General features: G+C 33.3%; 1 protein-coding gene and 1 long non-coding RNA gene across 2 annotated transcripts in view; both read right to left on the reverse strand.

Annotated features, from left to right (window-relative positions):
- The window catches only part of LOC149417359 (uncharacterized), a 239,074-nt gene that overhangs the window by 55,314 nt on the left and 156,517 nt on the right, over positions 1-27,243 (reverse strand). The gene's annotated exons all lie outside the window — the stretch shown is intronic.
- Positions 10,599-12,920, reverse strand: LOC149417360 (uncharacterized). Its single transcript, XR_016303250.1, has 3 exons — positions 12,494-12,920; positions 11,140-11,225; positions 10,599-10,810 (listed from the first exon to the last, which is right to left on the reverse strand). It is a non-coding gene; the product is annotated as an uncharacterized LOC149417360 (long non-coding RNA).

Below are 27,243 nucleotides of genomic sequence, written 5' to 3' on the forward strand. Positions count from 1 at the left end.
CAGTTACACAAATCCTAAAATGTTATCTTATATCTTGTGCTTTTCACTGGTCTGCGTTAGTTAAATAATAACAGGCATATGTAATGTTTGAGAGCGTCCCAACCATTTACATAAAAAGCTTTTCACTAGGCTACGTTATAGCCCAAAGAGCTTTTTGATTTAATACGGTTATCAATCAAGAAATGTGGAAAATAATAAAAATAAACACATCTTGGCTTCTTTTACCTTATTTATTTCGTGTAAGTTCCCCTAGGAAAACCCCTTTACGCGATGAAGTAGCCAATTCTATTTGATTTGAACCCATGTTCTTTCCTAAAGGTGTACCTACGTTTACGAGCGGGTTTTTGCTTTTATCTCGCTGTACATATCTCACTGACATTTATTTTACTTTTTTTGTTTTTTTGTTTTTTTTTTCACAAGAATTTTGTTAGGTTAGGTTAGGTTAGAATTTTGTTAGTGTATGCAGCAGATTTTTGAAAACGCAAAATTACTCAATTTTCTATTCGAAGTTAGCCATCTAGTCAAAGTTAGTCATCTAATCAAACAACGAAAGGCTTGAATAATAAAGTGGATGCAACCGGAAACGAAACGTATAATTAATTTACAGACAGATGAAATACCAAACGGTCGACTTAAAACAGGGCTCCGCTTACACGGAGTAAATTGAGTATTGCTGATTTATTAAAAATATCTTTAAATTATTCCCGATAATTTTTAGTAAATTCGTAATAATATCGGAACACGCGCTCATGTACCTGCGTTTCTCTTAATAATATAAAATTACCAAATGCGAAAATATTATGAACACGTGTCCCGACATCGTGACAATACATTACTAAAAGTTTTTCAGGAAACCTATCAATTCATTCGTTAAGGGTCTGCAATCCCGTTTTTAACCGGATTACGCGTAATTTGAAGAGATTCTTAATAAATTAGCAATGTTTTTTTATCAGTAAGTTTTCTCCGTGTACGCTTAGTCAATAAAAAAATCGGCAAATTATTTTTTTGGACGGATAATGACTATTTCAAAGCTTCGTAGCTCGTGAAGGAAACGACATAGTAAGCCGTAAAGAAGGGCATTAATCTAGAAGTTCTGTTCAGAAACACCGCACCGTTTCAAATTCTTTTCTGTAAACGCTGATGACCCCGGATCTCAACGTTCAAGAGTTGTCAATCAGATGTCTGCTTTAGTTATATATTTTTTATTATTTTAATTTATTGCTAGAGAAATCCCGATGAGTTTCAAAACTCATTGTAGGACGAGAGGAACTTACAATACATAGATGGGAGTTAATAGCTACAATCTTACATTGGTATTTGATGACTATAAGATTATTATAACTATTATGTATGTAGGTACATTTTTTTAATTAAATTTTATTGAAAAAAGAAAGACATACGTTCCCGGGTTACGAATAAACTGACAATATTTGGAAATCTCCTACTACCACCACAGTAAGCTGAAAATGTTGCTTGTGTTGTGATGGAGGACTTAGCTAGCCGAGGAATTGAACACACTTCCCCTGGGTGGGACCCAAACGCGATGTCAACTCGGCCACCGACCGGTCCGGTATGTTTTTTATTAAAACAAAAAAAATATGTCGATTTATGAGAAAGTCGAATGGGCGTTAAAATAATAAAACAAATAATTAATATCATGGATCGAAATAAACCCGTGCATGATACTGTAAAGTTCTTAGTCCTTCGGTTCTTATACCAGTCGGGTATTAATTAGTCCGACACATAATATCCTCAATAGCACGCAATATGGCATCGGTGATACTGGATACTGGATATTGACTTGATTAGCGAACTGTGTTTGCACGCAAACATATAGCAATCAATATAAACCCTTCCTCGTCACTTATACATACAGAGTGGCCAAGGACAAACATTCTTTTTCGATCGCATTTTCTATTGTGGACATGACGAGTTCGTGTTTGAGTAGTTATTCATGCTATTACGTTTTGGGGTTGCCGGGTTGTTCTGTTTATGGACTTAGCTACTAAAGCTTGTTATAATTGCAAGGATTTAGAGGTCGCACGAAAAATTGGTTCCTTTGCGTTTTATATTCCTAGCTATCGGAATATTGTTGTAAATAGTATTTTGTAATCAGGCAACAGTGAAAACAATCTGTTTGCTTTTATTGGCATGACAGAAATATTAATTAATTAAATTTAAGATTTTTTATTTGATACCGATGCAGACATCTCTAAACGGACGCACCATTATATGTGGTGCGGGGGATCCCCATCTTGGCCTTTTCCCCTTCAATCAATTAGAATTTTAAGGCTCTCTGGTTTATATGTAAAATTTGCTCTAGAGTTCTTTCGAAGTAAGAATCTTTCGAGTTTTTTATAGTAAATAATTAACTGCTTGAAATCAATCAGACTATGGCATTCCCGTTTGGGGTATGATGTGCTAACCAAATATGTATAGTCAAGACGCAACAAAGTCATTTGTGAAGTCTTCTTATATCACTTCAAACTCACCTTAGATATCTTACCCAGAAATTTCTTCCACAGTTTTCTAAAATAAAGTCTTATTTTTTAAATGACAATTTCCATAATGTGTAACTTTTATAAAAAGCACGGGTTTTCATGCCTTTGTGCATCACCGTAACCTTTCTTGACGTTAATAAATTGATACCTCCCTAATTGAGAATAACTCGTGTTCAGGAAGAGGGTAGTATCATGATTTGTATACATTAAATTATATCCTGTTTAGTGTGTTTGCAAAACTTGTGAATAGTGTAAGGTTTCTGATACTGCCTACGTATTACGTACTTCATCAACCGCAACCGCAAAACACCCTATAAATCAATATCAAACGATTCTCACAAAGTGCACACTTTATAGAAGCGTATCCATTACACGTGTTCGAACTGAGCTTTCTAATACTGCGTATACATTGCCAGCCGAAACGCGAGCCGAACTTAGAATTATGGGAAAGATACGAAGCAACCGCAAGCGGCTTTCCGCGCCATTTGCTGTTGCTTCTTGCCTTTCCATAATTCGAGGCTTGACTCGCGTTTCGTCTCGCAAATTTGTTCGCGCCATAACAGTAATAATATCAATTTAATATTCCCTATTCATTTTCCGAAGTGGAGAATACTCCCAGTATCGGTTTGGTGATATAGCGTAATTCAGGATCGAAATATTAGATTCTTGAATGGTTTTAGCATACTTCTTCTCATTCTCCAATTTGTACTCTCGTCTCTTGTTCACTTTAAAAAGAGTATTGCCCCGTTCGTCCAAGATAATCTATGCATCTTCCACTATAATCGCTGTAAGTAGCTTGTATTGGAGGGGGATAATGACTGCACCCACTCGACTCTCAGCAACAGACGCGATAAAAACCGGCGTAAAGAGCCTCGTGTATTTTTCAACTTGTTCAAAATCCCCGGGAGGACACGTTCCGTTCCTTTGTTCGTCCCTCTTACCCAATTAAACAGAGTGGCGACAGGAATTCGGGAGCCGACAATAGGAGCGAAAAACTCTCCTCGGGAAACAAGTTTGTGATTGAAAATTCAAGGGCCACGAGCCGCACATTCCCGGCCCGGGCTGGAGCACTTTTGCAGACTCTGGGACTGGCGTTTTTTTGCTGACTGCCGTCAAGTATGCGTGATGAGTGACCGCAGGACCGCCGTGAGGGGTGCTGCCGCCTGTGTGCGAGAAAATTTTACCCTGGTTTTGAAATTGTCTTTGTAGACATCATACATTTTTTGTAAAAATATACGTAGTCCTGGTATCATGTATTACGAGTGAGATAGCTGAAGATTATGGGAACCCAGGCTGTGTCAAAACGCTCGCTTCATTCTTTCTCCAGTGGCATTGATGAGATCCACAAGGCGATCCCCGAGACCCTAAACTGGCTGAGAAACCTTCATAACCCCCTTTGAGCCCCCACCATACGAAAAACAAAGAATATCTTTGTGACAAAGTGTATTAATATGTAACGAGTATTAATGTTGATATGAAAAAAATCTTTACAGTGCATTCGGAAGGTAAAATCTTTAAACATGATTGAATTATATCTCTTCATTAGTCGCCCATACGTGGACTTAACACACATACGCAGTAAGGTTGTCATCTAATTTATTTTGTTGAAACAATCTAATTCTTTAAGACTATCATCAGTTTTGTATGGCTGCTTGTAGATAAGTGCCTATTAATGCGAGATTAATGATAAAATATCGAATGAATCAGTCATAAAGCTCAAAACCCGCCCCTTATTTCTTCCGCCCGTGTGCATCGCTCACATCGTTCACAAGGATGCGGCGCCCCTGCGGGTGGGTACTTTGTAAGCGATGGCCAACCGCCATGGTCCAGCCATTGAGACCTCCATTGCAACCTCTCTTTCTGTTAAACGCATCTTTGTTGGGAAAGAGGGAGAGGTTGCAACGGATCAATCAGTAGTTTGCCTTTGCCAGGAATTTTTCACACCCCAAAAAAGAGCGTATTTAGAATTAAATTTGACCATAACGAGTTGAGTTACTGACGCCTTTGTTTGTTCGTCTCTACTACATGATTGGCTCGATAATATTTACGAATATAATTAAAAGCTTAAAATTTACAAAATTTAATATTATTACAGTAAGGAAACCGTTTGTAGTGTTTATAAATATTAATTTCTATAAACATCACTATTTCATCAAACAAAGTGGATAAAAGTTTGTATAATATTATTCCCAGCTTTGAAAGCTTGAGAGAACTCCTAAACAGCTATTTCAGAAAACGCATAGTATCTGCACTACGCTTTTGTTCCTTCAACTTTCCTATCGTTGATTACATTGCTGATCTAGTTCGATAACTCTTTGAATTGAGACAAAATGGGTTCTTAGAGGTTAGTGTTAGTATACAATATAATTTTAATACATCTGATCTTAGTTTTAGGTTGGTTAGGTTTAATCTAGACGAACAGATGACTGACTTTTCAAGTCCAATTTGCTACTTAGAAATGTGCGTGTATTGTCTAAAGCCGAACATACACGGCAGAGCCAACGAATTAAATGGCCCCGTGCCGAGCCGAAGATCATTGTGAGTGTCGAAACTCAGGTGGTTCAGCACACTCCGCTTACGTGCCTTTAACTCGCCGGCTCTGTTGTGTGTGTGCCATCCCCGGGCCAAAATTCGTTATTAGTATGAATTCAGGCCTGACAACGAAAGCCGCCATACCCCCTTCATTGTCACTTAACAATATTTTACACTGATTTAGTGAGGAATATAGACTATATTTATATAACTCAATGATCCACATAATATTTTATTTAGATGTTAAATCGATGGTTACACATATCAAACTGGCCTGGCTCGACTCGGTCGTGTCCCCCCTCTATAATTTAAACCGTGTCCGGATTCAGTCAAGTGGCTCTGCCGTGTGTGTCCAGCTTTAGATACGTTTCTCTCACAATTGCCAGGTTTATTTCATCTTATAGCCCCTTTGATCTGAGTCTTGATTGTGCGACCTCTTCAGGCCGAACCACAATACTATTTTATCGACCGCACACTTCATTGTCCCTTTCCCGGTGTTGATTAAGACGAAATAAGATCCTAAAAAAATATCAGTTATGGGCGTGAACGCGATTTAAGTGGGCGAAGCAAATTAGTTTCACACGCGCTCCGCTCGAATTAAATATTATAATATTTCGGGGTGCAGGGGAATGAAGTACGTTGCAATGGGGAACACCCGACACAACGAACAGTTCGAAGTCAGAGCAGCGATGAAATCCACTAGATGGTACCCATGAGTAAGGTTTGAACATGAAATGCTTAATAATGGGCGTCTTTCAAACTATGTGAATAGTAATATTAAGTTGAATGTGCATGTTTTAGGCAAATTTCGATAGAAACGTTACCTATTGCAGAAGGAGCTCATGATTTTATGATTCTTATCAGATTTCTGTAACCATACTGCTAGACGGTAGGCAGTAACTTATGACTCGTAACCGACGTGTTCTTCATTGACAGATGTCAAAGCAATACGGTATTCAATCACGAATCATTTTCATAATATCTGATCATAATTATATCTGAATATATTGACAAGATAAATAAAATATCAGTCATTTTCAATATTTATTATTATCGTTTACAAAAAGTTACATAAAACAAATAATTATGTAATGTAAAAAGCATAAGATGCAACTTTTTTTTGTATAAAGGCCATCATTTATTATAATATAAGTTAGAAATAGTAAAAATAATTTTATATAAAAAACGAAAATAATTATTCAATAAATAGCATTTCGTCGAAATCTAAACGACGATTTCCAAATTGACGTTCTTTACATACAATATCTAAGATATGTGGAGGATCACGAACATTCATAGACCTTGTGACTCCAGGATCGATAAGCTCGACAAGAATGCAATCCATTTAAAAATTAGTTAATTTAATAAGCATTTTTTCTTCCCAGAACTTGTCATCTCGAAGTATACGCTCAACTATCTCTAAGTTAGATAATTACAATCATAAAAAGAGTCGTGCTGCGAAATTCTATTTAATACAGTTAAAGAAAAAATATGTCTTCTATTCTCCTTCCTTCCAGAATAACGGGTTTCTTCTCGTCCTGTGTAAACAAAACTTTTACTTTATTTACGTCAATTTTTTTTTTTTTTTTAATTTTTTTTATTAAAAGTATACAATACAGAATATAGTATATTATATAAAGCATTGTACTCCCAGGAGTTAATAAACTCATTGCGGGAATGATACGCATTACATGAAACATATAGCTGTATGTATTAAATGGACACATGATGGGACATACACAACATTATTATTTCAGATAGTCATTAATAAGATGAAGTTTGAGCATGTTAGTTTGGGTCTTTTTACATTGACTTGCACATTTGATCTCGTTGGGTAGTTGATTATATTTTGTGTGAGCTATGTATTCCAGGGATCTTAGTCCATATTTTGTTGATTTGATTTTTGGTATATGTAGTTTGTTGTGATTTCTTGTGTTGTGTTGGTGTACGTCGTAATTGTAATAGAGTGTAGTGTTGGAATGTGCCGAGTGTTGAATTACTTTTAATATAGTTTTCGTTATTTCAAAAGTGGGAATGGTATTAAAATGAAGTATTTGGGTGTTTCTGTAGATGTCTTTGACATGTGTGTCCCAAGGTAAACTGAAAATATTTCGCAGGGCTCTATTTTGGACGACTTGGACTTCTGAAATCATTTTTTTTGTAGCAAATCCCCAGATTCCGGCGAGATATATTAGATGTGAGTGAATCATAGCATGGTAAATCGATTTTAATAGAGAGGGAGGAAGTAACCCGCGAAGTCTATATAAAACACCAGTTATATGAGTAATTTTGGATAGAACATGTTTAAATTGGTGATTCCATGTGAGTTGTGAATCAATGAAAAGGCCAAGATATTTTGTAACATCAGCCCTTTCAAGGCGGTTATTATCAAGACTTATATTAAGACATACATTTTTTTATTTGCAAACAGTATGTAATGTGTTTTTTTTATGTTTAGGCTAAGTTTGTTTAATCGCAGCCAGTTTGCCAGGCAAGCTACATCACTTTCCATTTCCTTTTCAAGTTCGTTTAAATCATTATTGTGATAAAGAATCACTGTATCATCTGCATAGAGTTGTATTGTACCCTTAAGTCCCCATTTAGCAATATCATTTATATATATTAAAAATAGTAATGGTCCAAGTACGGAGCCCTGAGGCACGCCACATTTCATCGTTCCCATGCTGCTTGTCCCCTTTCCAACAAAGGTCTGACAGTGTCGGTTAGAGAGGTAGCTACACAGTAACTTCAGGGGAGTGCCTACTATGCCTAGGTGTTCTAGCTTCTTTAGTAGTATCCCATGGTCAACCGTATCGAAAGCCTTTTTTAAATCTATAAATAAGCCTGCAGCATGCTTACCCTGGTCTATATGCTTTTGGAGGGCGTATACAAAATCGAAGGCAGCACATTTTGTGTTAGATTGGTTTCTGAATCCATACTGTTGGGATGCGAGTAAATTGTTTGATAGGAGATATTTAGTGAGCCTAAGCTTAATAACCTTTTCAAAAACTTTAGAGACGACAAAGAGGATGGATATAGGACGGTAATTAGAAGGATTTTTTTTGCAATCATCTTTGTAAATCGGAATTATTTTTGCTATCTTTAGTTGATCTGGGAAGATTCCACTATTCAGGGATTGATTAATAAGAAAAACAAGGTGGTCAGCTAATATATCTTTGCAAAAGTTCAGGTACACTGGTGTAATTCCATCTAAACCTGGAGATGCATTAGACTTTAGTTGAGAGATGATACTGAGAACTTCTGTTTTATTTGTTTTGGCCATGTATAAGGACTGGATTGCTTTTTGATCCGTGTTTATAGTGATAGAATCATCTGGATATGATGCAATTGTAGCTGCTAAGTTTTCCCCAACTGATATAAAGAAGTTGTTAAAAGTTGAAGCTATCTGTGTTGGGCATGTTATTTCTTCATTCTTAATGAGAAGACATTCAATTTCATCTTTCTGGGGTGTCGAGCTATTTGTTAGAATTGCATTTATTATTTTCCATGTCTGTCGCGGATAACGCAGGTTTTCTTTAAATATAGTCGTGTAGTATTTGGATTTAGCATATCTTCTATAGTTGGTAACTTGATTTCTTGTTTTATTTCTCAGTGCTGTGAATATATCACTTTGCTGATTTTTTTTCCAGATTTTAAACGCATTGTTGCGCTGTTTGATAAGTGCATTTAATTTTGTATCAAACCATGGAGTATTACCCCTCCGTTGGTCTCCTATGCGTAACTCAGATTTATGTTGGGATGATTTTATTGCTGTTTTGATGTATTCATTAAAATTATTATAGATTTCATTGGCATTACTGGTGGTTTCGTGTGGAAAGTTGTGGGATTCTACATATGTTTTTAACATGTTTTTATCGGTTTTGGTGTTGTTTGAAAAAGAATGTATTCTATTATTAGTGTGATGTTTCAAGCTGTTTTGGTAATCTAATATCAAAATGTTATGATCACTTAGGTAGGCATCTATATTTGCAGTAGTTGAGGAAATATTTTGTCTGTTTGAGATGATATGGTCTATTAGAGAAGTAGAGGTATCTGTTACTCGTGTAGGATAGGATGTGTTACATATGAAACAGTTGTATGAGTCTAGCGTGTTGATGTATTTAAGAGATGTATTATTTTTTTGAAGAATGTCAATGATGAAATCACCAAAGATAAGGGTATCATCTATACAGTTATTTAAAATAGATTCATGATACATTAAGAATTCGTTAATGTTTGAGGTAGGCTTTCTGTTTATAACATAAATATTTAACGGTTTAAAATTTCTATTACGGATATATAATTGAAAACAATATGTATGGGAAATATGTATTTGAAAATTTTTTACGACTTCAATACGTTCATAATAACATTATATGTTTAAATCAGAATTTTTCTCCGGTGAAATCGGTCCTTTCGGCATCGGATTATTGATATATTAAGTATTTTCGTGATTAAATAAAAACAATATTAGAAACATTATGTTAATTCACTTTTCAATCAAATTTTGGAATTATACACACGAGCGTATAAGTACGTATAGACGGGTATATACAAGTGTATAAATTACCTGCTGTAATATAGATAGAGGTGGTATATTGCTGAGTCTAGAAGCAAGCATTAATTGCACATTTTTCTGTGTTCTTTATTCTGCCTTTGATTTTTTTCACCCTGCTTACTAGCGGATACCTGTTCTTTTTTTCTTTGTTGCCATATGCCTTTGCCTTTGTTGTTATATGATATTGGTCGGTTTTTGTATTGATTTGTTGATTATAAACGTACCTACATGTTATCTGGGTTATAAATGTGAGAATGTTGTCGATATATTTGGGGATTCCGTATTATAGGCCAGTACACATAGCGCCAAAAAGGGGGTTGCGATCGTAATTATTCCGGTAGTCCCAATTTTTTTATATGTTTTATAAACTGATCCCATGATGTATAATCTGAATTTCCGACCATGGCGCACCTGTGCTCGCGCCACCATTTAAAAAAAAACCGGCTGTAATCGCGCCAAAATCTAGTTTTTCCAAAATATCTCATTCTCAATGCAAATTTTGGCTAAATTAGCTAGATAATTAAAGTAAAAAATAAAATTACCTACAACTTTTGTGAAAACAATTTTCTTCAATCTCTAATAGGTACCGAGGTAGAAAGTCGTAAAGGTGCGTATATTTTTGAAAAAAACAAGTTTTTTGCGCGACTAGCTTTGATTTTTTGTAAATATCTCGTTTCCAGTACAATTTTGTGTAAAAATTATTGATACTAATTTTGTAGAAAATAAAATTTCATAAAATAAATAGGTATATAATTTATGTGTTTTAATTCTAATACGTATCCAAGCTCTAATCCACCAAAACCAGGCCAAAAATTGAAACAGAGGTAAAGTGTTTTAAATTTCATTCCTTAATTTTATTTTTCTTCAACAATTATTGTTGTGAGAACATATCAGTTGACAACAATCGTCATGCCTGCGTCAGACCTAGCTATAAGGGGCTGGAAACGGCATGCACGTTAGTGTCATAAGAACTAGAGCCAGCAAATAGTGAAAACTTTTCAGGTTCATTCATCTCTGGTCCGTGCTGAAAAATAATGTCAGTTTTTGTTAATTTTTTTAGAGCGCTTATTTAATCATATAAAATTAATATTATTTACTTTATATTTACAGAAATTGTGAAAAAATTACCATGTTGAGTGTCGGTATAGTGTTTAACACAATACTCGTATTTTCTTTATTATTTGCAATATTATCTGGATGAAGTCTTGCGGAATTTTTCCTAAAATGAGAAATATTGTTAATTATTTATACTGTCTCTATTCCCTAATTATTTAGAGATGTATTAAGACATGCCCGACAAACTTTCACCAACAATTCCTGAGCTTATTTGGTGTAAAAAATGCATTTCGGTAAAAATAAAAATATGTCACCGGAAATCAAAATTAATTTACTTCTTATATTCCAAATTCAATATGCTCAGAAGTTTATCGACTGCGTATATATGTATATATCTACATATATAAAATTATTTAAGCTGACATTGTACAATTATGTTCTGTAAAAAACGTATCCCAAAGATCTATTTTTATGTGTGTATTTAAGTAGTACCTTCTCCATTCCGTTAAACATTTTCCTTGGTGCCGTAATTTTGTTCGGGATAAAACTCCTTTTGTCTTCTGTTTTCCCATATTTAACTGAAACGTAAGTATATATTAGCCAAGAGATTTATTATAAATTGGTTCAATTTTACCTTAAATTTGAAAATCATTTCAACGTAATTAAGTGCAGTAACTTGGGGAGATAATTGCACAATTCTATCTACAACAAATGATCTAACAATCTAAACTTAAAAGATTAATGACTCTTTTTAATATTCGAATGACTTTAGGTACTTTATAGGTGACATATGTCTAATTGTCTGTATGGAGAAAAACTTTCGATGTAGAGTTTTTGTTTTATGGAAAAAAACTTTCGAATTTCAAAAATTTGTTGTTGGGTAATTTAACTGGTTTTGGTGGATAAGAGCTTGGATACATATTAGAGTTAAAACACATAAATTAAATACCTATTTATTTTATGAAATTTTATTTTCTACAAAATTAGTATCAATAATTTTTTCACAAAATTGTACTGGAAACGAGATATTTACAAAAAACAAAAGCTAGTCGCGCAAAAAACTTGTTTTTTTCAAAAATATACGCACCTTTACGACTTTCTACCTCGGTACCTATTAGAGATTGAAGAAAATTGTTTACACAAAAGTAGTAAGTAATTTTATGTTCTACTTTAATTGTTTAGCTAATTTAGCCGAAATTTGCATTGGGAATGAGATATTTTGGAAAAACTAGATTTTGGAGCGATTTCGGCCGGTTTTTTTCAAAATGGCGGCGCGAGCACAGGTGTGCCAAGGTCGGAAACTCAGATTTTACATCAGGGAACCAGTTTATAAAACATATAAAAAAATTGGGACTACCGGAATAATTACGATCGCGAATCGGTAATTGCCCTGGAGTATTAGTAATGAAACGAACTCTTCACAAACACTTTATTGAAATATAAGAGAATACCACTCCTTAGTAAAAAAACTCCTTTTATTTTACCATAATTTATTAGATATTCCATTGTTACAACTAACATGACTGTATAATTAGAAATTAATGTAAAAGCCCAGTAGGGCGTAAATAAATAAAACTAGGAAAACGATTCTAGTGAAGGGGCACTCTATAACATTCTGTGCCGCTGGTTGTGACAACCGGACAGACAGCCGCGTCGCGTGAAAAAAAAGATTAATAGTAAAAAAGTCTACTTGGGCTAGAAATGATATATAATAACATAACGACAATACTTTAGTGTCACCTTTTTTCTCAAGTGCCTACACATTTACGCATTTAACAATGTATTCTTTTGTATTGGTTATTATTTATATTTATATTTATTATTTATATAAAAAACCTTTACTCACTTGAGGAAGAAGTTAAATTATAAAAAACAGAAAATTTCACTAATAGATTTCAAAGTATCGTTTGATTAAATAAAAAAATACGTAAAAGAAATGACCGGAGCGACCGGCCGGGTGACACAACCTTACAGGCCGGAACTTTCGCGGCGTCTGAATCAATACGTAGTAACTCCTTGTCAACCCGCACACAAATATACTACGCACAATAGAGAGTTTTGAAGTACTGGCGGTCGTTTTTCGTGTATCTGGCCAGAAATTGGATTTTCGCGAGTGTTTTTATTTTAATTAATTCTTATGAATACATTAATAAAATCTCTAATCTTTTGTGAGGGAGTCGTCGGGAAGTTACTAATTCATCGTCTAGAAAAATAAAATCTGGTACTTGCCGCTTATCTTACAACATTTTACATTTAATAAAATGTACTTATCGTTTTACATAATATATTTAATTGTAAGGTCCTGTTTTTATTAATCTTAAATATAAATAACTTGCATCCCTTCGAATCCCTCTAGAAACATTTAAGATTTTAGTAATAAGCTCATCAGAAATAATTAAAATGTGAGCGTCGGGGCAAATCCCCGTTATCAGGGTATTGTGTCGCCTTAATGGGTAGATCTCGAGAAACAATACAAGTTAGTAATACTGCGCCTATCTCTGCCTCGGGCCTGATGAGTCTATTTCTGTACTTGTTTCTCGTGTTTCCATTTATCTCAATATCAAAGGCATTTAATGGTTTTACTAGCTGGTTAGTTTTGTCCTTTCTTTAGTGCATGCCTTCATAAATATTCAATATCTATCTTCTATATGTAAATGTATAAAGAAGAGTGTCTGTGGTGGCGTGGCTTTTGGGCTTTGGCGGGGTTTTTTTTATACAAATCTAAAGTTTTATTCCGAGATTGATGAAATTTTACACACTTGACCTTCAAAACAAGAGGAAGGTGACTATCTAACCACTCGAGCGATTGGTTGTATATATATATATACATTTAACATATAATTTGATTAATATAACTCCTCAAACTATTAATATGGAAACATATGAATTGCTGCATACTGGCATAAAGCCAATAAATCCACCTCGATTTCGCCATTTATTCCATATTTTTATGTTCTATAAATTTTGCTTTTTATGACAAGCGAGCTCTCAAAACGTTTTTACGAATTTCATAATATGCCGAAATACGCTCCACTGCCCTATTCCAGTTCTTAAAGCAGAATATCGATACTAATTGAAAAAAAAACGTTCAAAATTAGACGAAAATTACAGAAAATTATAACCTTCACAACACGAGGAAGGTCTACGTGAGATTTATAAAAACCATCCTCACCCACCTTCCTACTCCGAACAGACTTTTGATACTTTTTGGTGAAATTTTGCACACTTGACCCTCAAAATAAGAGGAAAGTTACTGCTTAAATCTGATTTCGAAAAACCTTGTCTAAAATCCGGGTGACTAGTCATCAGGAGGAAATTAAAGTTTTTTTTTGTTGTACTGCCCTAATTGTTTAACTGCCAACACATATTTTCTATGTCCATTGTTGTTAAGTTGAGTCTGACAAAGTTATCTAAATTCCATAGTATCAATTCCATTTCCTCTCGAACGCCATTTTGTTCTCCGATTTCTAAATAGGTCATACATTCTCTCTCGATATCTTCAATATACAAACAATTTACGAACAATGTTTCAGCCTGACGTGAAAAGGTTTTATTTCTCCCCGTTCATCACGTCGCTAAGTTGTTGTTCACTATGCCTCAAGTTTGGTCATAGATCGTATCGCAAAGTAAATGAAAATTCCCCGGATCTTCGGCAGACGGGAGATAACGCAAGGTTTTGTTATCCGAACTGTGTATCGATACGAGGTATATTAAAAGCCTTTTCACGTTAATGCTGAATTCGAAAGATAAGGATTCTGTTGAAAACAATAACGAGTGAAGCGAGATGAGCCAATGAACAAGTGAGTTTGCACTGAATTAATTAAAATTAATACAAAAATATACAATTTTTTTTAATATACAATTTCAATTTTATATACAATTTCAATTTTATATACAATTTCAATTTTATATACAATTTCAATTATATATACAATTTCAATTTTATATACAATTTCAATTTTATATACAATTTCAATTTTATATACAATTTCAATTTTATATACAATTTCAATTTTATATACAATTTCAATTTATATTTTCGTGTACACTAGCATAGAACCGTAAAAACAAAGGGATATTATAATTCCAATTTTGAAAAAATAAATAATAAATTTTCTGTTAAACTATTATTATACTTAGGTAGGTACCTACTTTATCGCATCTATGAATTATGGTTCCATGATAACTCAACACAGTGACAATTCAACACACTTTTAAAAAGTGATATAAAGTCATTAGAAACGATGAAAAATATATTTTTTTAACCTAACCTAACCTACATAACCCAGTTAATAAAGTTTTTGTTTCATCACTTTCCTTGACTTAATATAACTTTTTAAAGATGTGATGAATTATCATTGTGATGATTTATCCGGTTACCATGAATTATTTGTCACGTAAGCATTTCCAATTTTTAACATAAATTCAAATCAAATTTGAGTTAATTGAACGTCAATACGCAGACAACCGAAATTAGTATGTTTGATAGTTAGGTACCTAGTTTATCGCTTGTCTGATTTTATTCATGCAATCAGTTCCAACATTGAAAATGACACTTAAATTCAAAGCGTATCTGAGTTCATTGAACGTGAATATTTTCACGCAGGAATAACGCGCATAACATACAACCGAAATTAGTTTGTACGTATTTTTATGAAACAACTGGTCAATAATGATAAAATAACAGAACTTGAATAGAACCTTCACAGATCGTGAAAATCAACTTTGAAATTTGATGTATTGTTCAAACGACCCGTCCTAAGTAAGTAATTACGTACTTTGGTGAAGATAACCAAAATTTTAGGCATTAAAATTCTTTTTTGATTTGAAAAATAATTTACCCCTGGATTCTTTTTTATAGTAAGCGATTTACAGGCAATTTATAGAGATTGATAGCATCTCCGACGTGTATCAGGCCTTAAAGCTCGTAATTTTCTAATTTTATATTATAGATATCCTTGTTTATAAGTAATTTAATAAAACTTCGCATTCTGTCGAGATGAACCCAACAAGACGACTTTTTTTTCACTTGCACCCATGTATGTGAAAAAATTCGCAATTCCCAGAATGTGTTCAGAATAACACAAAATTTCACAATGTGTACATTCTTAATTATTATTTTTTTTGGTAAACTAATGTTTAAGACAAGATTTTTTATGCATAGCACAAAGGGTAACAATTAAGACTTTTTTGGCTTGACTGTATTTAACATGTATATATTTATATTTATATTTTATGTATAAGCTGTTTGTCTCTTACCTTTACCAATAAATAAATAAATAAATTATTTTACAAGCAATAATTATTAATAATTATTTTACAAGTAAAAATGTAACAGGCAGTAATTGTTGAATGAAACACTAGTATATATTGAATTATTTCGCGGATAAGAGATAAGCCGCCATAGCTCCGTGGTCAGAGCTGTCGACCGGAAATCGAAGGGACACGGGTTCGAGTCCCGTTGGCGTCATGTATCTTTTATCAGGAGATTTTTCAATGTGGATGAGTGTTTCAGGCGAATAATTATTGCTTGTAAAATAATTGTACATTCTTAGCAATGAATATATTTCAAAAATGTCAAACCGAAGTAACGCGTACAATAATATGTATTGCGTATTACGTATCAAAATATGATTATTCAATGTATCGAGAGCATCTTCTATCCTTATCCTTTATTCCTCCACTCCCTTTACCTATTTATTAGTTTAAGCCCCCGCATACCTAATTTATAACAAGTTTCTCGTTAACTCTTTTAAGTTTCTAAGTTCCAAAAAATTATTTATTTTTGAAGATAATATCTATACATTTGTTATGCCGAAACGTTAATTAAATGATATTCCCCCGATAGAAAAAAATCGCAAAGTAAGCTCCGAAAATTATTTAAAACACGTTTTTTTCTGTTATTTAATATGTTTATAAGCATGAAAAATTCCTTTAAATGCAACTAAAGCATTTGTCGACAGATTTTTGCTCTATTTAAAACGTCGTGTTTTATTAAATATTTTCGCTTATTTATTATTGTTTTTTAATATGAGCGCGCTCCCTCTAACATTCGTGTTTACATTTTCCCTTTCAAACCATCTCTCAATAAAATTGTAAGCAACTTCAACACGAGATTTTTTTTACTTAACTTATTTAACCTCTAATATGTATCGGAAATATATTTGTACTATATAAAGTGTTTGTTTATTACAAATCTATCGTTTTATTTTCGTAACACGGATTGGAGCCTTCTGATCTAACCACCATCTACAAATTGATTTTAATACTCAACTTCCCTGAAACGCTTATTACCCAAAACATTATCCGGCTAATTTCCTTTGCGCAATTTATGTTAGTCGTTAATCTTTTTCGAACTGTCAGCAAATCATTCAAGTCAAGTAATATTTGCATGACATTGGTTTGCAAATTAGGGCCAAGTTCCATTAGTCAAAATTATGGAGGCTGTCACGGAGCCCGGACAGATTTACCTTTCTTTTCAGAACCGCGAATGATTTACTCGCTTTGAAATTTCAACGGAACATCGCGAGGTTTATGCGCCTATTGTTTTCTGGTCGTGAATTTTAAAGTTTCGACCATTACTAAAATAATGAAGTCATATTTCACTGATATTTTATTTATTATCAGCTGTTAATAGTTATTTTTATGATTTCCTAAGACTATTAAATCGAGACTCCTATTAAAATTCTATTAAAAAATATTCAGTCCAATCGCTGATCAACCACTGATTACAGTACAGTAAATGAGTGTTGGGTTCCAACGAATAGTAAACTGTTGTGAACGGTTCTTGTATGTATACATACATGTATATATACAACTTCTTCTCAACGAAGGGACGGCCAGGAGGCCAACGTCTGTCTGCTATTAAATCTGTTGCTAGAAACCTAACTGGCTAGCCCTTCTAGGTTCTGAATATGGAGGGGAAAACCTGTAGAACATCTCGTGTAGAACCCTCTTGTAGAACTCTGTAAACTCTATGAGCTACTAGAACCAGAGCCATCTACGCTACGTACCTCGAACTATCATTTTTGAGAGGAAAACCGTTTTTACACATTCAAGAAAATGGTGGACGAGGTAATAAGAGGTATAGATTTTGATTGGATTAGATTTTCGCATTATTATTGTTTTTGCTAAATTACGAGTTAAGGATTTTTTTAGTCATTAACGAAACAATATGGTTTATTAAAAAATATAATCAAATATATTATATATTTTTGAAACTCAAACTAGAGATACAATTTATCTGCCGTATATTAATGGCCTAGTAATATAAATAAATGATCTTAAATGAATTAACAGAGGAAGATCGTCACTCAGACAATGCGCGTTGTTTCACTGAACTAAGTAAAGAGGAATGTAATAAATGCCATCTTTTTATATCTATTTATTTATTCATTTTCGGGAAATCAACAGTTTGCATTTAATCAGTTTGTAATAATAATTATTATATAGTAAAATAAAACCAATTATGGATTTCCTCCTTGTGACTTTACCTATACTGAGACAGCATAATATGGATATCTATTTTGGATTCATTTTTATAAAATGTCTTAAATTATTTAACTTTTTTAATGTTATCTCATACAGCCCAATGAACTACATATCTACAAATATTATAAATGATTTAATATTTGAAGATAAATAATTCAATGAATTTAAAAATACTCTTGGGTTAAATCTTCCCCATAGGAAAAACTAAACCCTTCCACACACTTTTCCACAAATGTCACATAGTCAATCAACATTATGCAAGTGGACTATATAAGCAAAATAAATACAAAACAATACAAGAACAACACGTCAACTCACCAGAGATCAAATGGGAAAATAATTCACCGACTCCAGATATTTTCATATCAGAGGGTTCGGCTCGGTATAACTCCTAACAGGACCTATAAATCCTACTGATCCCTCAACATAAATATTTAAAAAATCTTTCGCTATCCTACATGTATTTAAAATGACTGATCTGTGCATTTTTATGTATAATTTTTTTGATAGATCTAATATGCCTAAATTTTTAATGAGAGATAGGTATAATGCCAATAGCCGAAATAACAAATGATAATATTTTTATAGTCTGAGAATGCCAAATTCTTTTTATCTCATTTCCTAAATCTGTGTAGCGTGCCGTTCAAAATTCTATGTCATTCGTACGCAGGTATTATTTGAATGGCTATTCCTTTTCATAAGATGTGGTATATTTTTGTTCCATTAGTATGAATAAATTTATTATGTCAATTACTGTAATTGATATTTTTTTTGAATCCAAACCAAAGTTCGAGTTCATTGACTTGCTAGCTCATATTTATGAAAAATAAAAGAAAAACATAATTATGTGAATGTTAATTAGTTATCTTCTCTCTTCCAACATTATACATTTTTGTATCAATAAAACATGTACAGTTTTTGAACAAAAACTCTGTAAAACTATTCCGGGATGAAGTAGTCTGATGTTGATTATATTCCTTCTAAGGGTATTTTGTTCTGACCTCCTAACATAAAATTCTATTTTATTGGAATTGAATATGGCTATGTAAGTCGGGAATAGCGAACCCTTGAAACGTGGAAATGGTTGGAATTTCTTGAAAATAAGATCTCACTTTTCAACGTTCTGATTATAGACCGAGAGTTGCGAATTTTTACTCGTGTGTTACTGCGTGTGGCGAATAGATCTCTATAATCCATCTGACTGCCCAACTTGCATATATAATTGGAGAATACCCCAGGGAATTAAAGTTTAATATTAGGTATATAGGGAGTTAAAGTTCCCGTAGCGAACTAAAAAATATTGGCAAAATCACTTAAGGCGATTCACTACCTAGTAATGTAAAATCATGTGTTTTTGGTTTTATCGCTTAGAAATGTTTTAGTTGTTTTAATTAAATACTGCTAGTTTAACACATCTTGCTCTTTGAAATAATCGAGTAATTTTTTGTCTTTTTAATAAAATAATGAATCAGACCTATAAGAATTGCTTTAAAGTTCAAAATCTCCTACCTAAGAACCCATTTTCGGTTATGGTTTTATTGTACAATTTGGCAAATTGAATTCTTAATAAAATGATCGTAAAAAAATTCTATATTTGTGCCTGGATGTCCGCAAAATAAAATTAAAGCAACTTTTTGGCGATATTTTTTCTTGCATAAATCAAAACAGGAATAACACATAATGTGTGTTATTGTTAGCGACTCGATTCAAAATGTTACAAGACGTAGTGCATCGCCGTATATGATATTTTCTCAATAGCTTTATAAATCAGTCTCTCTTTCATTTTTTTTTTTTTTAAACTTCCGATTTAGTTGTCCGGGTTAAATCTTCCCCAAAGGAAAAACTTCCCTTTCAACTTTTCCCAACCCTTCCACTCACTTTTCCACAAATGATCATCTAGTCAATCAACATTATGTAAGTGCATTATATAAGCAAAATAAATACAAAACAATACAAGAACAACAACACGTCAACTCACCAGAGATCAAATGGGAAAAAAAAAATTCACCGTCTCCAGATATTTTCATATCAGAGGGTTCGGCTCGGTAGTACTTCTAACAGGGCCTATAAATCCTACTGATCCCTCAACATAAATATTAAAAAAAATTTACTATTTTTATTTTGTTACATTTGTATATCTTTCTTCGTATTTATCCGTAGAAATTCCAATTGATAGACCAGTCAATCAGGGAAAGGGTAACAAACCAATTTGCGAAGAGGGGGAGGAGGAGGCGGCATGACCTTCCCCCTTCGATGATTTGTCAATAGATTAATCTGACGAATTTATTTAATCAAAAATGGTATATTACAACAAAATCATAAGCCGCTCATCTCACTAGGGAAATTCTGTATCGACATGTGCTGTGCAGTCTCACAATTATAGTAAATAACAACAACAACACAAAAAATCATGTACACATAGCACTCTTTTTAGGGTGAATTGCCTAATACAAAAAAAAAAAAAAATCATGTGAACTCAATATAATATTGACAACACAAAATAAGTAATAATAGTAAGTAAATAAATTAAGTACACAATAATAACAAAATAATTATAAGCAAATAATAATACATACGTTATATCACTAATCACTTTAGTCCTTTTTACAATGGCGCCCAAATTGGTAGCTGCGTAAAAAACTTTTTTGCATCGCTACGCCAGGAGGTTCGTTTATAAACTGATATTCAGATAAAAGAAAACTTTCACAATAGACTGCGCTGAAAACCTTTGCCTTACTTTAGTGAAATTTTCTTTTCTGCGCAGGATCTGGTTATTTCAATGTGCGCTCTTAGGCGGTCAATGTACGAGTGATGTTGTTGTTTATTCAAAGCATTCTCGAACCCTCCTGGTGCCAAAAATTTGGGAACATGGTTTGCCTCCAACTCGTCGAAATGATTCGCAGATTTCATTTTAGGGCAGGTCTACCAATTTGGTTGTCTATGTAGTGTATCATTCTCTCTTTTCCTATTAGTCTCTTGTTAAATGTATCTGTATACCAAAATTTTTACGCTGTATGCTGCACCCTATGATACAACTTTTGTCTATAATATGTTTTATGTTGAGTTTATTATGCTCCATTGCCGGAAGAGTCTTTCTAACTCATTGGGAATAAACATTATAACCAATACTTTTTTAAATGCATCATCATTTAATACAAATTAAACATTGTTAGAGAATGGAACTAAGTTACCGGTATATTTAAAAAAACCGAACGGACGTGAGACATTATCTTAGTACCTCCGTTTACAATAAGTATCTAAATGTAGAATAATAACGACGTAAGTGAAGCAGCCGTGCACAAAAATATTCCACGCGCGGCTCTGGCGTATTGGACAGACTGCGGTTGAATTTGCCCTATCAAACTTCTAAAACAAAGTGTGAATCGTAACGACGAAGTCGTGTAAAAACAATATTCGGCACGCTTCCCGGCGTAATGTCCGGACCTACGATCGACTTTGCCCTAGCAGACCTAGAAAATCGATCTTTCCGTAAAGTTTATTTTAATTATATCTGATGAACTTGTTGCTAAAATCTTAAATGTTTGTAGTGGAATCCGTCGGAAGGTTATTAATTCATCGTCTAGAAAAATAAAAACTGGTGCTTACCGCTACTTTTATAGTACAAAAACGTTATATAAAATGTTTTAATCGTTTTACATAAAATATTTTAATGATAAGGTCCTGTTTTTTATTGATCTTAAATATAAATAACTTACATCTGTAGGGATCCCTCTAGAAACATTTGAGAAGTTAGGAATACGTTCATCAGAAATAATTAAATGTGAGCGACGAGCAAATCGCCTTTATCTTACGTCGCCTTAATATAAGAAATCCCTAACGCCCGGAACCAATGTGAATATGATATCCCCAATTTGGGGTTCATTGTGAGGCTGAAGTAAGTCGGGAAAGGCATGATATAAAGAAGAGGAAAGACGCTAAATACTTTTAACAAATTTAAATCATATTATACTTTATCCCTGAAACTCTTGAAAAAATGGGTTTGCCACCGCTTACATGGGCTCTTAGAGTTTTTTTCCTATCTTCCAGTGGTCTGCATATATTTATTGGATGGGAGTAGGTACATATCTAATATATTATTGTGTTTACCAACTCTATCGGTTTTATTCATGTTTATTTGATTCCCCGATACTTTCACTTCGCGTTTTCATAAATTATTTATCATTCCGCCTTTTTAGACCGGCCAAATAAATACGGAAGTACATCTCAAAGATAAATGCGCGCAATACTTCTTCTCGTTCCAATCGCGATAAAAACAGCAACTCAAAATAGAGACGGAATAATTTATGAATAATTAAATTCGAGAAAATGGAATGAATTTCTTGAAGAACCAATCTGAAAGTTTGAAACAGAGATGACACTTTTGAGAATATTGACGAATGAAAATTGTTTTTTTTTTAATGTGCTTATTTTACAAACTTCTACTATATAGATACTCAATCGATTTGCGATAAATATGTATCTATATTTTAAGTAAAGAAATTCTTCAAGTTGCTTTTATGTTTTTAATTGTTTTTATATTTTATTTTAAAGTCTTCCACTGACTAGAATCAATTTAAACTTGAAACAGCGGAGTGTAAGTTGTTGTGTTGGTGTTTTATCATGGTTTCCTCGACTTCATGTTTGTTGATTTCCTAATATTCATATTTGTTGACTGTATTTTGCTGAATCAATTTACCCTTGATAAATATAGAAATGTTATTCTGTTGAAACTTTACTGATCTTATATTGGATATTTTTTATTCTTTACTTAATTTAATTTAACAAGTGATTCCTGTCATTATTTGGAGTAAAAAATAACAATAATTTTTTTTTTTAAAGGTTTTTTTTAAATAAATTTTCAATTTTATTTTCAAAAACAATTAAAAAAAAATTCTACACGCCGACACTGGTCACTCAGCCGGGTAACCACCCAACCCTCACATCAACTCTGGATATACAATTCCTAGTGATGTTCTATGTTTTTGTAGAGAACAAAAACAAAAAACAAATAAATAACCGAAGATCAAAATCTTATTTACATTTTAACTCGAAATAATGTCAAGAATCACTGGTTAAAGTAAGTCAAGTACGTCCCTTAACACCCTGTATAAAATGAATCAAATGAAAAGGGTGTCCCACACAACAAATTGTCATGTTAACTCCTAGCGTTGAGGACATACAATCTCTGTATATTAGATGAAATAAAAATTAAATTCAATGCAAGAAGAGTTCATTATAAATACAAGGCAATTAATAAAGAATGATTCACAACACGTTCGTTAAATGCGCCTTATTTTAATTTATTATTGTCTCAGTCTTAAAAATTCTCGTAGTCCTTTTCGGTTTGCGTCTTGTGTCTTTGTAAAATAATAATTTGACTGCATGTTGTTTTTGTTGGAACCGGTCCCGAACATGAATATTCTTCATATCTGAATATCCCTTTTCGTTGAATTTCGAACATCTTATTGTCTCTGCCTGAGACGAACCTGCTGTCTGATGCTTTTTGTTCCTGTTCCTTGCTCATTCACAGCCTGAATTTATGAACAAGTAAATCCAGCAACATGCGTAGGAGTAGCAATGATTTATTATAAACCCCAATCGAATTTTACCGACATCAAAATATCTCGATCCTTTTTATTATTACGGCTTATTTTATTGCCGAGGTTTTGAAATGATATTTAAATGATTATTTCGTCTTAATCCGTCGAACGTTGTCAGGCTCTGGACATTAAAATTCCGTCAATACGCTTTTGCAATCCATTCAAAAAGTGTAAAAAATACAGCGACAATAATTCTAAATTCATATTGTTAGGTACATTGATCTGATCTCCGATTTTATATGTTTTTATTTAAAGTTGTTTTTTATGGGTAATAAATACAACTTTAACATAATAAATAATTTTTAAATTGAGAAAGAAATAGTAATATAATTATAGTGGATTAAGAAATACAATTTTTTAAATATGGTGATTAGGTTTAAGAAAAGGGTTGGAATAAGTATTTGATGAATTTTGATATTAGAAACACTAGATTTCAGTGTCAAAAACATATCCGACAAGCAACTACAACATTCAACATTTGAGCAAAAAAAAACTTCCTATACCATTGTTCTAAACTCCACAACAAAATCCCACTCTCATTCAAATGTACAACAATATTTTAAAATTTAATCTCAAATAAAAAGCTTGATACAAAACACAGGGAGATCAGAAATATATAATATACTAACACCAAATACAGACTGAAACCGAAACCACTCAATTGAACAAAAATGCACCTTTTAATATATTTATAATTATTTTAGAAACAAACAATATATATATATATATATTGAATAGTGTTTGTTTGTTTTTGAAATAATTATATTATTAGATTTCGTTCGCCACCCGGTAAGCTGACTGTGAATTAACCTTACAAATTGTGTTATCACATTCGCCTGTCATAAGCCATAGGCTTTATCCATGCTTTATCTGTGTGGAATATCCCTGGCGTATGTTTGTGCTCGAAAAACTCGAAAAGTAGTCGACCGATATCGCTGAAAATTTCACATTTTGTTCTTATTAGTGCCAGGAGTGTTTAGACAGTGGTTTGAATAGAACGACGCCCGAGGAATACTCAACGCAATATTAACGATCTTAACGCAACACTGGAATGAGATCCGCAATCGTATTAAAGTCAATGTAATGTAGTTTTTTAACAGTATCATTTTGGTATAAAGCAGTGAATGGTGCAAGTAGTCGGATACGACCGAGAAAGATATTAGCAATAACGAAGCATTGCCGGGTCCACTAGTTTTTAGTAAAAACCAAACTAGATGAAAAGTTATTTTAAAGCTTTGTGAATCGCCTTTGAGGTGATATTTTATTTAAAAAACATTGGAATTCATTAAGGCGAAGCTTAATGCTAAATCACTATTTTGATTAATCTCTATAACGAATTGGTGTATATTATAAATACCAAAAATATGCTTTAGATAAATTGAATGTTTTCCTATGGTTTCGCTTGAGTAGAATACAAATAAACAAAATAAATTACACAATAAAAAATATAAATGTAAACTACTAAAAAATATATTTTTTCGATTGAACTATATGAACGCGTTAAAGAAATAACTTAAAAAAAATACAGTATAATAGCTAAGATTATCTGTGACAATTTTACTTGATTAACTTTCTTGCTGTCTTATAAAATTATTTACAAAACAAATAAAAACCAGTTTTGTGCTTGAAATCGAACGTTTCTAGACTCCGTTTGTTAAACGATTTTAATGTACATTTTTGGCTTTTCCTCTTAAGGCTCTGTTGGTTTCATGTTCAAACATTGTTGACTAACCCTAAACCCCCTGGAATTATTTTACGTGCGGGTGACGACTGGTGAGTGAGCTAACAAGAAACACTCACCAGCCGCAGACAGTCCTCTGAAGCGCCCCCGTGGTATCGTGGTGCTGCGGTACCATGGTAAGGCACGCGGTTTTTTTGCCCTTCAAATCACGGAATCTGTCGCCCGTCCTTTGGGCTTTTCGGCTCGCCGCAGCTGCGACAATGGAATGAAGATGGCGATAATAATATATGTTGGTCCTCCAGTATTCGCCAGTTATTTCACTCGTAGATTTTTTATGCTGATCTGAACTCTCAGCGAGACTAAACGAAGGATTGCGAGAGTGTAGTAAACGCACTCGTCTTGCTTCTTATCACCTAACCTTACTTTGCCTCGTTTTGTCCCAACCTCAATTCGCCGTTCTTTATCTCATCTACGGTCCGGCTTATTTCTTGTTTGTTGAGCTCGGGTAAAGAAGGTGATGTGGGCAAGGCCGACTATAGTATAGGCATTGGCTTTTGAAGTGTCACGTGATCAAGTCAGTGCCATCGAGCAACGACAGTTTTGCAAATGGCGGAGATTGTTGTTGATATCCTTTGTTATTTCTGACTTGTGTGTCGTTTTACCGCAGGCATATTAAATAAAAATAGTGATTACATTATTTCAAACAGTAATTTAATTAGATACAGCACTAACTTCGTAATTTGGTGGTATTCTAGTCGGCCTAGATCTCAGATCGTAGATCTCCTAATCCTGACGAAATAACAAGTGAAAACAGCGTGTCTATTTGTCTATATATTTGGGTAGTTTTACAAGAAAACAGAGAAACACCTTCTTGTCTCCTTTTGAAACCTCACACATACTAACTGGTCAAGGAAGTTTCATCAAGATCCACTTCAAACATGATATGGTATATCTCGATATACCATATTGTTAAACCTCAGTCGAAGCCAAGTAGCAACTACGAGTAATACTTGCATGTTGGTATATTTCATAAATATAAATACTTCTTATTAATAATGTACCATTTATTGTATTGATACACAGACAATTTACAAAAGTCTGGAGTGTGGAAATGATTAAAAGTAGAGTAATAAGGGTAGGATCGTATAGAGGTGGGAGGGGGTGGGAATTTTAGGGGTGACTCGTTAGCTGGGACCTTACCGTGGAGGCAGGAGCATTTGGTATCACCTGGGAACGCTTCGGGACTGTTTGAACTTTAAGATAATAAAGGACGTGTAATAATAATTCTCGTAGGTTGTATATTAATATCACCATGGACCAACTTTGTATTTGTATTCGCTGTCTTTGCTCTTGAGATGCTGCGCAATATATTTTTATTATGTTTCTATACATGTCTCGTAATTTATATCTTTTGGAATAAAAATCGACACGGTGTACACGGAGAAAAATGAGTATTGCTAATTTATTAAGAATCTCTTCAAATTATTTGTAAACCTGTTAAAAAGGGATTGCAGGCCGTTTCCTGATAAACTTTTAATAAATTCCTCATAAACTTTTAGTAAATTCCTGATACATCGGAACAGGTATTCATGCATCTGCATTTGCCTTATTAGGATTTTATGAACACGTGTTCCGACACAAAAGTAAAAGTTTCAGGAAACCTACTAATTCATTGGATTACGGCCTTTTTTGTTGTTAACTGGATTACGAATAATTTGTAGAGATTCTTAATAAATTAGTAGTACTCATTTTTCTCCGCGTAGAAGAACTTTACCTAATTTTAATGGTGGCCTATAAAAGCAACATAACGTTTGATCCACTCGT

This window comes from Hesperophylax consimilis, chromosome 15, assembly GCF_061612785.1.
Source record: "Hesperophylax consimilis isolate HC1 chromosome 15, BYU_Hcon_1.0, whole genome shotgun sequence".
NCBI classification, from domain to species: Eukaryota; Metazoa; Arthropoda; class Insecta; order Trichoptera; family Limnephilidae; genus Hesperophylax; species Hesperophylax consimilis.